At 49.9% G+C, this 13,353-nt stretch overlaps 1 long non-coding RNA gene across 1 annotated transcript; it reads left to right on the top strand.

The window, feature by feature from the left end:
• The first annotated feature begins 919 nt into the window (after positions 1 to 919).
• Positions 920 to 3,834, top strand: LOC149402222 (uncharacterized). Its single transcript, XR_016296191.1, has 4 exons — positions 920 to 1,221; positions 1,843 to 1,941; positions 2,337 to 2,446; positions 3,527 to 3,834. It is a non-coding gene; the product is annotated as an uncharacterized LOC149402222 (long non-coding RNA).
• Positions 3,835 to 13,353: the final 9,519 nt, after the last annotated feature.

The raw sequence follows: 13,353 nt of genomic DNA, 5'->3' as shown, positions 1-13,353 counted from the left end.
CCTCCTCCTCACCCCTTTCCTCTCCCGAGAGGCGGGTTGATCGGAGAAAACTCTAGCTCGAGACTATCAAGTTCACACTCTTGGCCCGGTAGCGATCACTTGGTCCGGCCTTGGATCAAACCGCCCGAGGTTTTAAATAGTTGTTCATTTTCGTGCGACAACACAACGTTCTCGCCCGGCCAATGGCCGCCCCAGCCTTCCCTCCCTCACCCGGCCACTGACCGACCGAGCTTCACTCCGCCAATGGCCGGCCCACTTTCACTCGGCCAAGGGGTTCTCCAAACACCCCTTTGTGAGAATCGCACAACCTAGCTGCCTGAATGTCATCTCTCTATGATTCTCTCTCTCGGAAATAAATAAATGAGATTATATCTCTCTCGATTTGAATGAATTATGGACGTTGAAGTTTATCGAGTTAATTTAAAATATTTTAAGGTAATGGAAAATCTCGGAATAAATAAAGGATTTATCGGGTTCGTCTCGAATAATAAATTATTTTCCGATGAAATATTCCGGAATTTAATTTAAGAAAATAAATTCTCAAGGATGAGAATTAATTCCGAGAAAACCTTAAATATATTTTAATTAATCGAGAACGAACGAGAAAATTCTCGGTTCGAATCACATAATTATAATCCGTTCGGTTATGGATTTAATTAAATAATTATATGAAAAGGACGTGGTTGTAACAATTGTTTTCAGGAGTTAATTGCAATAGAAGGAAAGATGTTGGGAAGGTTTTGTAAGAAATAGATATTTTTGAGGATTCTTTGGCAAATTTAGGAATCAATTTTACTTGCCTCGTCATCACACATGTGTCATGGTGAGACTTGTTCTTATCTTGCCAACTCTTCATTTATCCTCATCAATTACCTTCTTCATTAAGCCCTAGCCGCAGAAAATAAAACCCACCAGCCTAAAAGATTGAACAAACCCACGAAGAAAAAAAAACAGAGAAAGAAGAAAAGAAAAAAAAAAAGAAAAGAGAAGAGAGATCGAGAGAGAGAGAGAGAGCGAGAGAGAGGAAGAGAGCGGGGGAGTGAGCTCGCGGAGGAAGAGCTCGGCCGACAGCCACCGAGACCGAGACCCGAAGTCACTGGACGCGCGCGCGGGCTGAGAAGGAGCGAGCGCCGCCGCGAGCACGCTGTGGCCGGCCGACCGGGAAGCGAGCGCCGGGAGAGAGGATACACCCCGGAGAGTCCAAATCCACGAAAAGATTGGGTAAGAAATCAAAACCCAAAATTAATTTCGTGATGTTAGGGTTTCATGAAATTGATTTGGGGGTTTTGCTTCTAAGCGTGGTTTGGTGATCTTGAGTTGTTTTTCCGGAGTGGTTGCTGCTTAATGATGATATTGATGTGATGAGTTTTGGATTTTTGTTGATTTTGCTCATGAATTTGATTTTTGGCCGAAAATCACTAAGAACTAGGGTTTGGAAGTTCTATATATAGGGCTTTTGATTTTTCCGAGTTGTTTAGTGATTTTGAGGCGTTTTTAAACAGGTTTGATGTTCAGATGTTACTGAGAATTGTTGTTAGAAGTGTAGTGGTTGTTTTGGACGAATTTTCTTTAAGATTGCTCATTTTGGCCGAGTGTGTTGTTTGACCGTGTGGTTGTTATAGCCGTGTGACTTGTTTTGGCTGTGTGTTTGTTGTGGCCGTAGGCTTGGTTTTGGCTGTTTGCTTCGGTCTGACTATGTTGTCATGATTTATGAGCCTCGCGTTACGTTTACTAGAATTGGTTCGGGTTCGGGTTTGAGATGTCAGGGTTTGGATTTTGGAATTGATACGAGTTTGAAATTGTGGAATTGACTCGTTATCGGATTCGGTGACTTGATTGCAGATTCACACGGACGAGCGGGAACCGGACGAGTCAAAGGCAATGAAGCCGGATTTTGAAATTTTGAGAAAAGAGTTATCGTAGTTAAAGCTCGATAAACTCGTGAGTTTTTTTAAATCGCTTATAGCGTTTAAATACTCTTGGATTTGGTTATGTGATGTATTTCCTATATTTAAATAAATAATTTATGATTATTTATTTAACGTTTAAGAAGTCAATTTAATTCGCTTTGGAATTCTCGGTTTGTATGATTTTTCGGATTATTCGTTTAATTTATTTAAGACTCGTTAATCAATTATTTGGATTTTATTTCGTACTCGTTCTCTGGTACGAATTCGTACGAGTCTTGAATAAGTTTAAATTCCGAAAAGCCGGGAAATAAGTGAATTAAATTCTCGAACCCCTGAATCAACTCGCAGTGAATCCTGATAACAAACCTTAAGCTTGACATCACCTCCCGAATCATTGACTAATGAGATTTCAATTTCGGGTTTTAGTTTCTCGACGCTTCGGAACGTGTTGGCGCTTCAGGACGTGTAGAGTCTCGGAAAGCGTGTAAAGCAAGAAAACTCCGGAATTCATCAAGTTCTCCGATGAACTATTCCGGGTAAGTGGGATTTAAGTTTGAGGCGCCAAAAGGGGAATGGTGCCTAGTAGAGTAATTGTTTATGTTTTTTTCGTTAATCCTAAAACAAAGAGAAACCCTCAGTTAGACAAGATGACCGAATAAGGCTTCGGCCACTAACTAATAAGATAATAAAATGGCAGGGTTAAACGATTAGCAAGTTAAGAACCTTGAAGCCTTTAAAACTTTGTTGGGCTTCTGTAATAGGTTTTTAACCCTTTGTCCTGATGAGGAGGATAACAGGAGGAGGAAAGACGGTGTCCTCCGGATTCAATCCCGAGAGGAACTGTTCTAGGAGAAGGTCTAGCCTCACAGCTGTCGACGACTCCTTCTAAAATACGTAAAGAGCCATAATATGAAACTAATAATGTTAATGACGAGCTTTATCCCGATAAGATCTCCTCCTGTAATAGGATAGGCAGGTAGGCTGTAGACAGCTCCTGTAAAACATAACGAACTCTTGTCGGCAATGTAGCGAGTGGCATTCCTGAAGGCCCTTTAATGGGAAGTCGATGGGTGGCTTCAGGTAAGTCGATGAGTGGCTTACCTGTCCTGAGGGAAATATGAAACCCTGGACCAACCAGGGATTGGTGAGGGTTTGCTCCCCTCTACCATACGCGCGTCAAGGCCCTCCTACATGTGCTAGTGGATCCCAGACATTAAAACTTCGGCCTTCTGAGGGCTAGGCTCAAGTTCCCAGAACGGTTTACTCATCTCTCATGAACGGCTGCGGACTGAAGTGTTGATTGGCCAGTCCACTGATGTAAGGCGTCGGTATGAGTGAGATGGATGAGTTTCTAGGAAGACGGTTGTTAGCCGGATTCCTATATGATTATATCTTTGATTGTTTTAGAACGGGGTTCTAAAACTGATTATGTCTCTGTTGATGGAATGAAATTTTGTTATGCTGATTGAATAATGGAACTTCTTTATTCTTTAGAATCTATCATCTGCTGTCATCTGCATTTTATTGTCTGCAACCATGCATCTCATGTAGTGCTAGGTTAGATATCCTGCTTACTGAGTCGGTGTGACTCACCCCATAAATCCCTCTCCTTGTAGATAAAGGAAAAGCTCAGGCGAAACAGGAGTGCTAGTCAAGGTAGATCTCATGACGACCTGTGGCATAGGAAATGTCTTTTTGGGAAATGAGTATCGGGTTTTTAAAACCGAGCTTATGCGCTCGTGAAAGTTTTTATATGGTTTTTGAAAGAACTTTTATAATATAATAACGTCTAGATAATTGGCCTGAAACTATTTTTATGTTTTGAACTCGGTAAGCACGATTTTGGGCCCGTGCTTACGAATAGCAAGCTAGAGTAGTCCGCATTTTTGTAACTCTTCTAAAAGCGAAAATTTTTACCAGTTTTTAGCGGACTAGCTCTAGGAACCCTTGTTATTCCTTATATGTAAATTAATTTTTATTTCCGCTGTTTGTTTAATAAACGTTTTGTAAATGACGTTTGAAAATGTTTTATGTTCATTTCATTTGAAAATATAAATGATTTATGATGATGTTATGGGAAAGGTCGCGTTCCGAGGACGATAGGTGTCCTGCGGGTCGTGACACCCTTAGTCACCTATAAATTCAGAGGTCCGTCCTCTCCCAAAGGTAATCCGAAATTGAGTACTGAAACGCTGCTGAACTCGTACTTTGCTCGTTTCTCTCAAGTTTCAGCCCTTTGAACACTAAACCCTCTATATCCCACCTCAATCCTCCTAATGTTGAGCGTCGGAGAGGTAAACAGAGGCACCCCCTCTGTTTCCCCTTTGTAGTTCATCGTTTCCTTCTCTTGCAGGACCAACGACGGACAAGTCAAACACCATTCACAGCTAGGGAGAACTCGGGATACCGAGTTCGAGACGCTCGAGCCCGAACGCAACCACTTGGTTTGGCCTTGGGTCGAACCGTTTGGGGCTCCTAAATAGTTGTCCAAAAATGAGCGACAACATTTTGGCGCTAGAAGGAGGGGACCTCCCAACCTTGGCAACGCTCTACCTTCCAACCACCTTTGCTACAACCCCTACGACTCTCGAAAGATGAGTCAAGTTCCAACCAACTCTGCGGGCACTCGAGCGACCGGCTCGAGGTACGGCCTAAGAAACCTGGCACACCGTCTGGGAGGGCAGCCTCATGATAATGAGAGCCAAGGCCCGAGACCCGGCGACCGATCCTGAAGCCGTCCTCCGAGAGGACACGGCTCGGAGGCTCGCCGAGCTCCTAGACCATCCAGGCATGGATAGTACGCTTATCGCTACCCTTCTCGACTACGATGTCGAGGGTGGTCCCAGCCATGGCGACTCCGACCCCGACTACGAGGGGGAGTCTAGGACCGACGAGGCAACCCCTAGCCTTGTACTCTCCCGGTCCGAAAGGATGAGGGATGCCACGGCCGGGCTAGCCCCGCCGACACGTCAATGCTCACGCTCCCATTCTCGGGGGCTTGCCCACTCGGTTTCAAGAGGTGGCCGAACACAGCCCCTCGCCAGGGAGAGAGCCACCCCCGATGATGATGGGGCCGATAGCCAAGACGCCCACCAGACGGCCCGACCAAGGGTCGGCTCGCCCCGCCAAGCACGAAGCGGGGATCTGAGAGAGCACTTAACGGCACAGAGGAACTCTCGAGGGGAGGACCTCCGTGAAAGGCTTAACTCCCGAAGGGACACTCTCCGACCTCAGGCCAACGTCGGGGACCAAGCATCCAATGAGTGCCGACAGGCGACTCCCGTGGTCCCGGCGGTCAACCCCGCCAACGGGCTTGACATGGTAACGATGATCCAAAGCCTCCAAAACCAAATCATCGAGATGAGGGAATCGGGAGGACAAAGACCGTACGACGGGATCGAGGAATCTTACTCTCCCTTTGCCGCTCAAATCCTTGCGCAGCCATGCGTCAGGAACTTCAAGCTACCGTCCATCCCTCCTTACGACGGGTGGACGGACCCGAACTTCCACATCCAACACTATAAGACGTGGATGTCGATGCAAGGGTAGTCGGATGCCACCTTGTGCCAAGCATTCAGCCTGACTCTCACTGGGTCGAGGTTCGAGTGGTTCCAAAGTCTAAGGCCGGGAAGCATCCAATCCTTCTGAGCCTTGCGAGAGGCATTCCTCGCTCTATTTGCCACTCTAGTGGCACAAAAGAAATCGACGAAGTACCTCTTGTCCATCCGACAAGGGAGAGACGAGACCCTGAGGCAGTATCTAGCTCGCTTCACCGAACAATCCCACAAGGTTGAAGGGTTCGACGATAAGGACGCCATCACATCGATCACGGAGGGAACCTACACGAGCGACTTCCTCAAATCCATTGTAGGAAAGGTCCTAAGAGACATGGCGGAGCTCATGTCAAGAGCCCGCACTTACATGGGGATCGAGGACTATCTCGATGGCTGAGACGGTCGGAAAGTTGGGGGACAAAGCGGTCGTCGTCGTGACAATCAGGACAGGGATCGCCCCGACCCTTGAAAGAGGAAAAATAAGGGAGGCCAGACCCCTAACGGTCGCTCCCTCCCCGGGCCAAGGCCCTCGCATGTTGACAGCTTCCGAAAGTTCTCAGCATTCACCCCTCTCAACACCCCGCAAGAGCGGATCCTGGCTTTGCACCGCTACAAGCCGGGAAGTCCCGCTCCTCTCACGAAGGATCCTGCGAAACGGGATCAAAGCAAGTTTTGCGAATACCACCAGAACCATGGGCATCTGACGTCCGAATGCTACCAACTCAAACGTCAGATTGAAGCCCTCATCCAAGATGGGAAATTGAAGGAATACGTCCTCAGAACAATCGGGACGGCCGCGGCAAGCGTAGAACGCTCGCGGCACGAAAAGAAGGGTAAGCCGACGGTGATCGTTACTGACCGAACAACAAATAATGAACCGGAAAGCTCACAAATGCACGTTGTGGGCTCAATTATGGGAGGACCCGAACTTGGGAACTCAAGCACACGGAGAAAGAAGTACATGCGGGAAGTCTCCCAAGGGAAGATAGCCCATCACATCAACCACACGTACGAGGTTCCACCACCAACCCCCTTTGAGTCCATGTTTTTCACCAACCAAGAGGCGGTGCGGGTACTACACCCGCACAACGACGTGATAGTCGTCTCGGCGCGAGTTGCTAACAATCTCGTCCGGAGAATTCTGATTGACAACGGCAGCTCGGCCGACACATCTTCAAATCAGCTCTGGACAGGATGAAGCTGACCGGACTAAGACCAACTCCGGTCTCGACACAACTCTTCGGCTTCTCCGGGGAGAGGGTGATGACGGAAGGCACCATCGACCTCCCAGTTACCTTCGGGACTCCTGGGGGAATCGAGGTCACTCACATCATGTCTTTCCTAGTTGTGGATCAACCTTCTGCCTACAACATCATCGTAGGTCGCCCGACTCTCAACCGTCTGAAGGCCATAACTTCCACCTATCATTTGATGATGAAATTCCCGACAGAGAAGGGAATCGCCATAATGTTGGGAGACCAATCGATGGCGAGAATGTGCTACATTCAGGGGGTGGACGGTAAGGTGAAGGGGAAGATGGTGAGCAACGTCTTCCAACTCGGAGACAAGTTCCCGTGCAAGATCGAGGAAGGAGGCACCTTTGGGGAGTTGGACCAAAGGGACGATGTCGAGCGTCGGAAAGTGGAGGCAACGGATGACCTCGTTTCCGTCGTGCTGGACAACGCCAAGCCAGACCAGGTAGACAAGATAGGCGCCCAGCTCCCGACCGAGATCTGACTCCAACTTACGACCTTCCTCCGCGAGTTCAAGGACGTCTTCGCATGGACACATGCCGACATACCGGGGATCAACCTCGAGATAATGGTACACTGCCTCAACGACGACAAGAGGGTGACCGAATGCGTCCAACCGAGACAGGCTTTAAGTTGGAAGAGATACCAAGCCATTGGTGAAGAGGTTGACAAACTTCTCGCCGCCAATTTCATTAGAGAGGTGGAACACCCCAAGTGGGTGTCAAATGTCGTAATGGTGAAGAAGTCGAACGGGGAGTGGCGGATCTGCATTGACTATAAAGATCTCAACAAGGCCTGCACGAAGGACAGCTTCCCTCTCCCGAGGATCTAATAGCTTGTGGATGCCATGGTGGGCCATGAGCTGCTAAGCTTTATGGACGCCTATTCAGGGTATAATCAGATCCGCATGCACGAGCCGGATTAAATCAAGACCACCTTTGTTACGAACCGCGGACTCTACTGTTACAAGGTCATGCCCTTTGGCCTCAAAAACGCGGGTGCTACGTATCAAAGGCTGGTAAATCGAATGTTCGCCAACCAGATTGGCAAGACAATTGAGGTCTACGTAGACGACATGCTAGTCAAAAGTCTCAAGGCCCATGACCACATCCGAGACCTCAGGGAGATGTTCACAATCCTGCGGCGTTACAAAATGAAGCTCAATCCCAACAAGTGCGCTTTCGGGGTTGAGTTTGGGAAATTCTTGAGCTACATGGTGAGCCACCGTGGGATTGAGGCTAATCACAAAAAAATCAAGGCGATCTTGGAAATGAGGTTGCCGCAGAAGGATAAAGAAGTACAAAGTTTGACATGAAGAATCGCCGCCCTGACACGATTCGTGTCCAAAGCCACCGACAGGTGCCAACCGTTCTTCAAGGCATTAAAGAAGACCGATGGATTCGTGTGGACGGAAGAGTGTGAGAGGGCTCCCCTCCGTTCCTCGCAAAGCCTAAGGACGGTGAGACCCTGTACATCTATCTCGCAGTTTCCGACAAGGCCGTGAGTGCGGTCTGATATGCGAGGAAAACAAGGTCCAATGGCCGGTATACTATGTTAGCAAGGCGCTCCTCGACGCCAAGACTCGATACCCAGAAATCGAAAGATTGTCCCTCGCCCTCGTCATGAGCGCGAGAAAATTTTGCCCCTACTTTCAAGCACATCCTATCACGGTGCTCACCGGACATCCCATCGAAAAAGCTCTGCAAAAAGGGACCTCGTCACGAATGACCATATGGTCTCAAGAGCTGGGAGAGTACGGGGTAGAGTGTCAACCGAGAACCGCTATCAAAGGTCAGGCCCTTCCAGACTTTGTAGCGGAGTTCACTAGCACACCCCCAACGGACGAAGACAAGGAAGACAAGAAGAACGGCCACGACGGGCCAGCAAGGAAAAGGACTAATAACCCGATAGGGCCGATCTGGGACTTGCACGTGGACGGCGCATCAAACGCCCGGGGGGCTGGCGCCGGTGTCATACTCACAAACCCCGATAGGGAAAAATTGAGGTACGCTTTGCGATTCGAATTCAAGGCCTCTAACAACGAGGCGGAGTACAAAGCTCTGATCGTTGGCTTGGAGTTGGCAAACAAGCTAGAAATTCGGAACCTGGGCATCCACTGCGACTCGCAACTAATTGTGAACCAGGTGAAGGGCGACTACACAGCTAAGGAGCCAAGCATGATCGCATACCTATCCAAGATGTAAAAGAACCTCGAAGCTCTTTCGTGGTTTGACATAGTCCAGGTCCCTTGCGAGGCGAACATCGACGCCGATGCCCTGGCGCGCCTTGCGTCGGGGATAGACGAAGAAGGAGAAGGCAATGTTCCAATAGAAGTATTGACCCGACCCTACGTCTTGAGATGTGACGTAGGAGTGATCAACGACGCACCACCGCCGTCGTGGATGACGCCACTCGTAGAATACCTCAAGTGAGGTATCGTTTCATGAGAACAAGGAGGAAGAGAGAAAGCTAAGGAGCTTGGCACCCAAGTACACGATGAGGGGGGACACCCTGTTCAAGAGAGGGCATTCGATGCCTCTCCTCCGGTGCTTAGACGAAGTCGAGACAAAGAACGCGCTCCGTGAGGTGCACGAGGGGCTATGCGGGAACCACGCCGCCAGGCACTCCCTGACTCTGAAACTCCTAAGGCTCGGATATTTTTGGCCAACCTTGAAAAAAGACTCCCACAAGTGGGCCAAAAAGTGCGACAAATGCTAGAGGTTCGCCCATGTCCCACGCCAGGCACCTGCGCCGCTATGCCCGATCATCGTGCCTCGACCCTTCAAGAAGTGGGGGATCGACCTCATCGGCGAGTTACCTACGGCCCCGCGTCAATACAAGCACGCAATCATGGTCATTGATTACTTCACAAAATGGGTGGAGGCGGAACCATTGGCAAAGATCACGGAGGCGAACACGACCAATTTCATTTGGAAGAACATCATCTGTCGCTTCGGGATCCCTGCCTCGATCGTGACCGACAATGGGAAGCAGTTCGATAATGCGTGCATCCGCGACATATGCGAGCAATTGGGGATCAACAATACTTTCTCCTCCCCCCGTCATCCTCGGGCCAATGGTCAAGTCGAAGCGGTCAATAAAACGATCAAGGAGAACCTAAAGAAGAAGTAGAAGAAAGAAAGGGGGCGTGGGCCGAGGAGCTTCCTACAGTCTTGTGGGAATACCGAATGACCGCGCGAAATGCAACCGGCGAAACCCCGTTCGCACTCGCATTCGGCGTCGAAGCCGTAGTCCCCGTTGAGACCAAACTTCTGACTCTCCGCATCGAAGAATTCGAAGAAACCGCCAACGATGAGGCGATGAGGCTCGAGCTAGACCTCATAGATGAGAAAAGGGCAGACCCGCTAACCTGCCTCGCAGCGCAGAAAAGGAAGGTCGAGAGGTACTACAACTCCAAGGTCAAGCTCCGGAAGTTTGCCGATGGGAGCCTCGTCCTTAGGAAAGTGTTCCAAAACACCAAGGTGCAAGGGGTAGGAGTCTTGGGACCCACCTAGGAAGGCCCATATCGTGTGGCCGAGCCATACATGGTGGCACGTACGAGCTTGAGAACCTAGAAGGGCTTGTGTTCACTCACCCTTGGAACGCCGAGCATCTAAGACAGTACTACCAATAAAGCTCGCCCTCAGCTCTTTTTGCTTTTTCCATTTTATTTTTAATTTTGTTAAGTGACAATTTCAGATTTGAACAAGGCCAATGGCCATGGGATGTAATTTTATTTTCTTTCACACAATAATGGGATCACATTTCATCTTCAACTCTATTGCACATTGTTATAATTTCTAGTCTCCTCTACGAGTACCCAAGAAACTCGGGGGGCTAACAGGTATACACCCTTCGTGCGATGCCCTCGCACGGCTACACGAGTGTCTCGAGCGTCGAAAGGTAGCGAATCGCCAACGGGTTGCATCCGCGGACCGGACGCTAACCCTAAGAAAGCAGTCAAAACCCAAAATGCGATGCACGTACCGACAGGTACCACGCTCGCTGGGAACTGCGCTTACTCCGAGCCCGTCCTGATACGCGACGCGCACGCCAACGGGTAGCGTACATGCCAGGAAAGGGGACCGCTAGCCGCCCAGCTCGTGCGCCGAGAGGCAGCGAGTCGCCAATGGGTTTCAAAGGCTTGCGCCCGCCGGACAAAATTGGTCTAGCCAATGTCCACGGAAAACCTAGCCACTAAGTATGGCACTAAGCCGTGCAGATCGGTTACGCTAGACATAGTAAACCGAGGTTCGTCAGACACGCATCAGCCGGATTGCATGAATCGATTACGCTATACATAGTAAATCGAGAAAATAAGACGCACGGCAAACCAGAAAAGTTTTAATAAAAATGATCAACGTCACGGAAACAACCAACCAAAAAAAGAGAATATGACAAATATCCAAAAGAAAAGCATAAAAGAAAGCAAGCGCTAAACAAGTGCGCGAATAATCAAAGCAGAGCTAGCTACTCGGAACCAAAATCGACTTGCTCCTCATCAATCTCAGGTGGGGGAATGCTCGACCCATCGATGGCCTTTCCATCACGGGGACAGTTCGTTGACTGGGCAGCCTCCGCGGGAACTTGGGGGCAGGGATCGTCCGCCTGGGGCACGTCGTCTAATGGGGGGAACATGCCGTCAAAGAAAGAGAAGGTGGTTGTGCGAGACGTGTTCTCCTTCGCGGTCGCGTCACGAACCCGTACCGCGGCCGCGTAACGGGCCTTCTCTAGAGCGATATCCCAATCGTCCTCCAGATCCGCCTTAGCCCGCACGGCATCATCCTTCTCCTCGATGATGGGTTGCATCTCCACCAGTAAGGAGTTCCACTCCCTCTCCGCCTTGACGCGGGAGATCTCGTTCGCCGATAGTCGAGCGTGGACGATCTTCAGCTCTTCATCCGGCCTGAGAGCAGTGCCTGGAGTTTCCTCGTCTCCCCTAGGAAGGTGTCGGCCGACTGCTCCGCCTTCTCTCGAGACGCCTACTTGGGCGCTCGCAGTGACTTCTCGGCGGCCAGCTCCGCGCGTAGACGGGCCACCTCCTCGCGGGCTCGCTTCGACTCCTCCTCGAGTGCTTGAAACTCCTGGGCTGGTCGGACCCCCTCGAAGGCGACAGTGTGGTCGGCCGCGGCGCTTTCCATGTCCGCCTTCATGTTCTGCATCCGTCGCAGCAGGTCCCAAAGAATACGGTCGCCCCGCTCTTGGCGTGCAAGCATCTACAAGAGTGGATGGCACACGCACAATCATAATAAGTATGGCAGTCTTGCATAAACCAAGAAATGGGTCGTACCTTTCGAGCGTCGCTGATCCCGTTCTGGAAGTACTCCATGTCGCTCGTCGTCAGCAGACCTTTAAAGTCCCTCAAAAGGGTTTCTAGAATCCCTTGGGAACATTGGCCCCTCAGCTCCGCCGCTTCTGCTAGGAGCATCGATTCCATACCATCCTTTTGCCGCCGATGTGTGAACGCGTTTCTGACAAGAGGGTGAGCTGAGAGAGATCGACGACGAAGGCCGCTTGTTCGATCCCCCGCACGGGCGATCCCCCGCGGCGAGCTTCATTCCGAGAGCGGGCCGCGGCAACGGCATCAGCAGTGGGTTGCGCCCTAGGCAATCTCACGCGCGAAGGGTCTCAAGCCATGGCACCTGTCATTAAAAAAAAAGATAAAAAGTCAAACGGTTAGAGCGAGGTAAAACACAAACAATATACAACGCGATAGCATGAAAATGTTTAATACCCCCCACATCGAGGGGTGGGGCGGAGGAACCCCCCGCCTCAGGCTCAGGGCCCGACTGGGTCTCGCCGTCCCGAGGAGAACAACGAGGCACCTCGACACTAGGTATGAACCACCCGGTAGTCACCATGAGATCCGGGGACTCGAAGAGCGACCCCTGTCGCCTCGCGTCCGGAACAACTCCAATCACGAGCGCGAGCTCAGAGTTCTTGGTGCCGCGATCGGCCGGGAAGTCGACCACGGGCCCGAAGACAAGAGGTGTCGCCCTAAAGGCGGATTCGGACACCCACACCCAAGGGTATCGATTCTTCGAAGACAGCTTAGTGAGTATGGGAAAGCGCTTGCGGTGTTGAACCTTGTAGAAGCCTAGTTTCCCGGGGACGCCATGGACGGACACAAGATTCCTAATGTTGTCAGCCGTCACGACCCTGTTCTTCTCCCGGTAGAGCATCATATGACACGCATCCACCACGCGATAGAAGGATGGAGACATCTGCGATGCGTGAACGTTTAACCGGACTAGGAGATCCTGGATCACAGGCTGAAAGGGCAATCATAGTCCCCCCTGAAGGCTCGTCTCATGAACGGCGGCGTACCCCTTTCATGGGCGAGTCGGATGTTGTCAATGGTGCCCACAAGAAGAGTTGTAGTCTTTATTTTGTACATTTGATGTAATAAAGTCTCACGAAGACTCTTTCTTGTAATTGCTTATTCATTAATAAAAAGATGAAACGTTCATTCATTCTTCCTTGTATGTTTGAAGCTTTATGATAAAACCTTAGTCTTTAGTCCATAAACAAACTTAACAACTTACGAAGAGACAAATGTAGATTTGCATGAACAAACTCTTCGTAGTTTGCTTAAAACGATATATTCGCAATCTAAGGGTCAAAGGACTATTGACC

This window comes from Urtica dioica, chromosome 3 (assembly GCF_054948205.1).
Source record: "Urtica dioica subsp. dioica isolate 48M chromosome 3, U.dioica_male_clone48M_v1_H2, whole genome shotgun sequence".
Lineage (NCBI taxonomy): Eukaryota > Viridiplantae > Streptophyta > Magnoliopsida > Rosales > Urticaceae > Urtica > Urtica dioica.
Note: the sequence above shows the minus strand (reverse complement) of the source record. Positions and strands in the feature narration are given on the sequence as shown.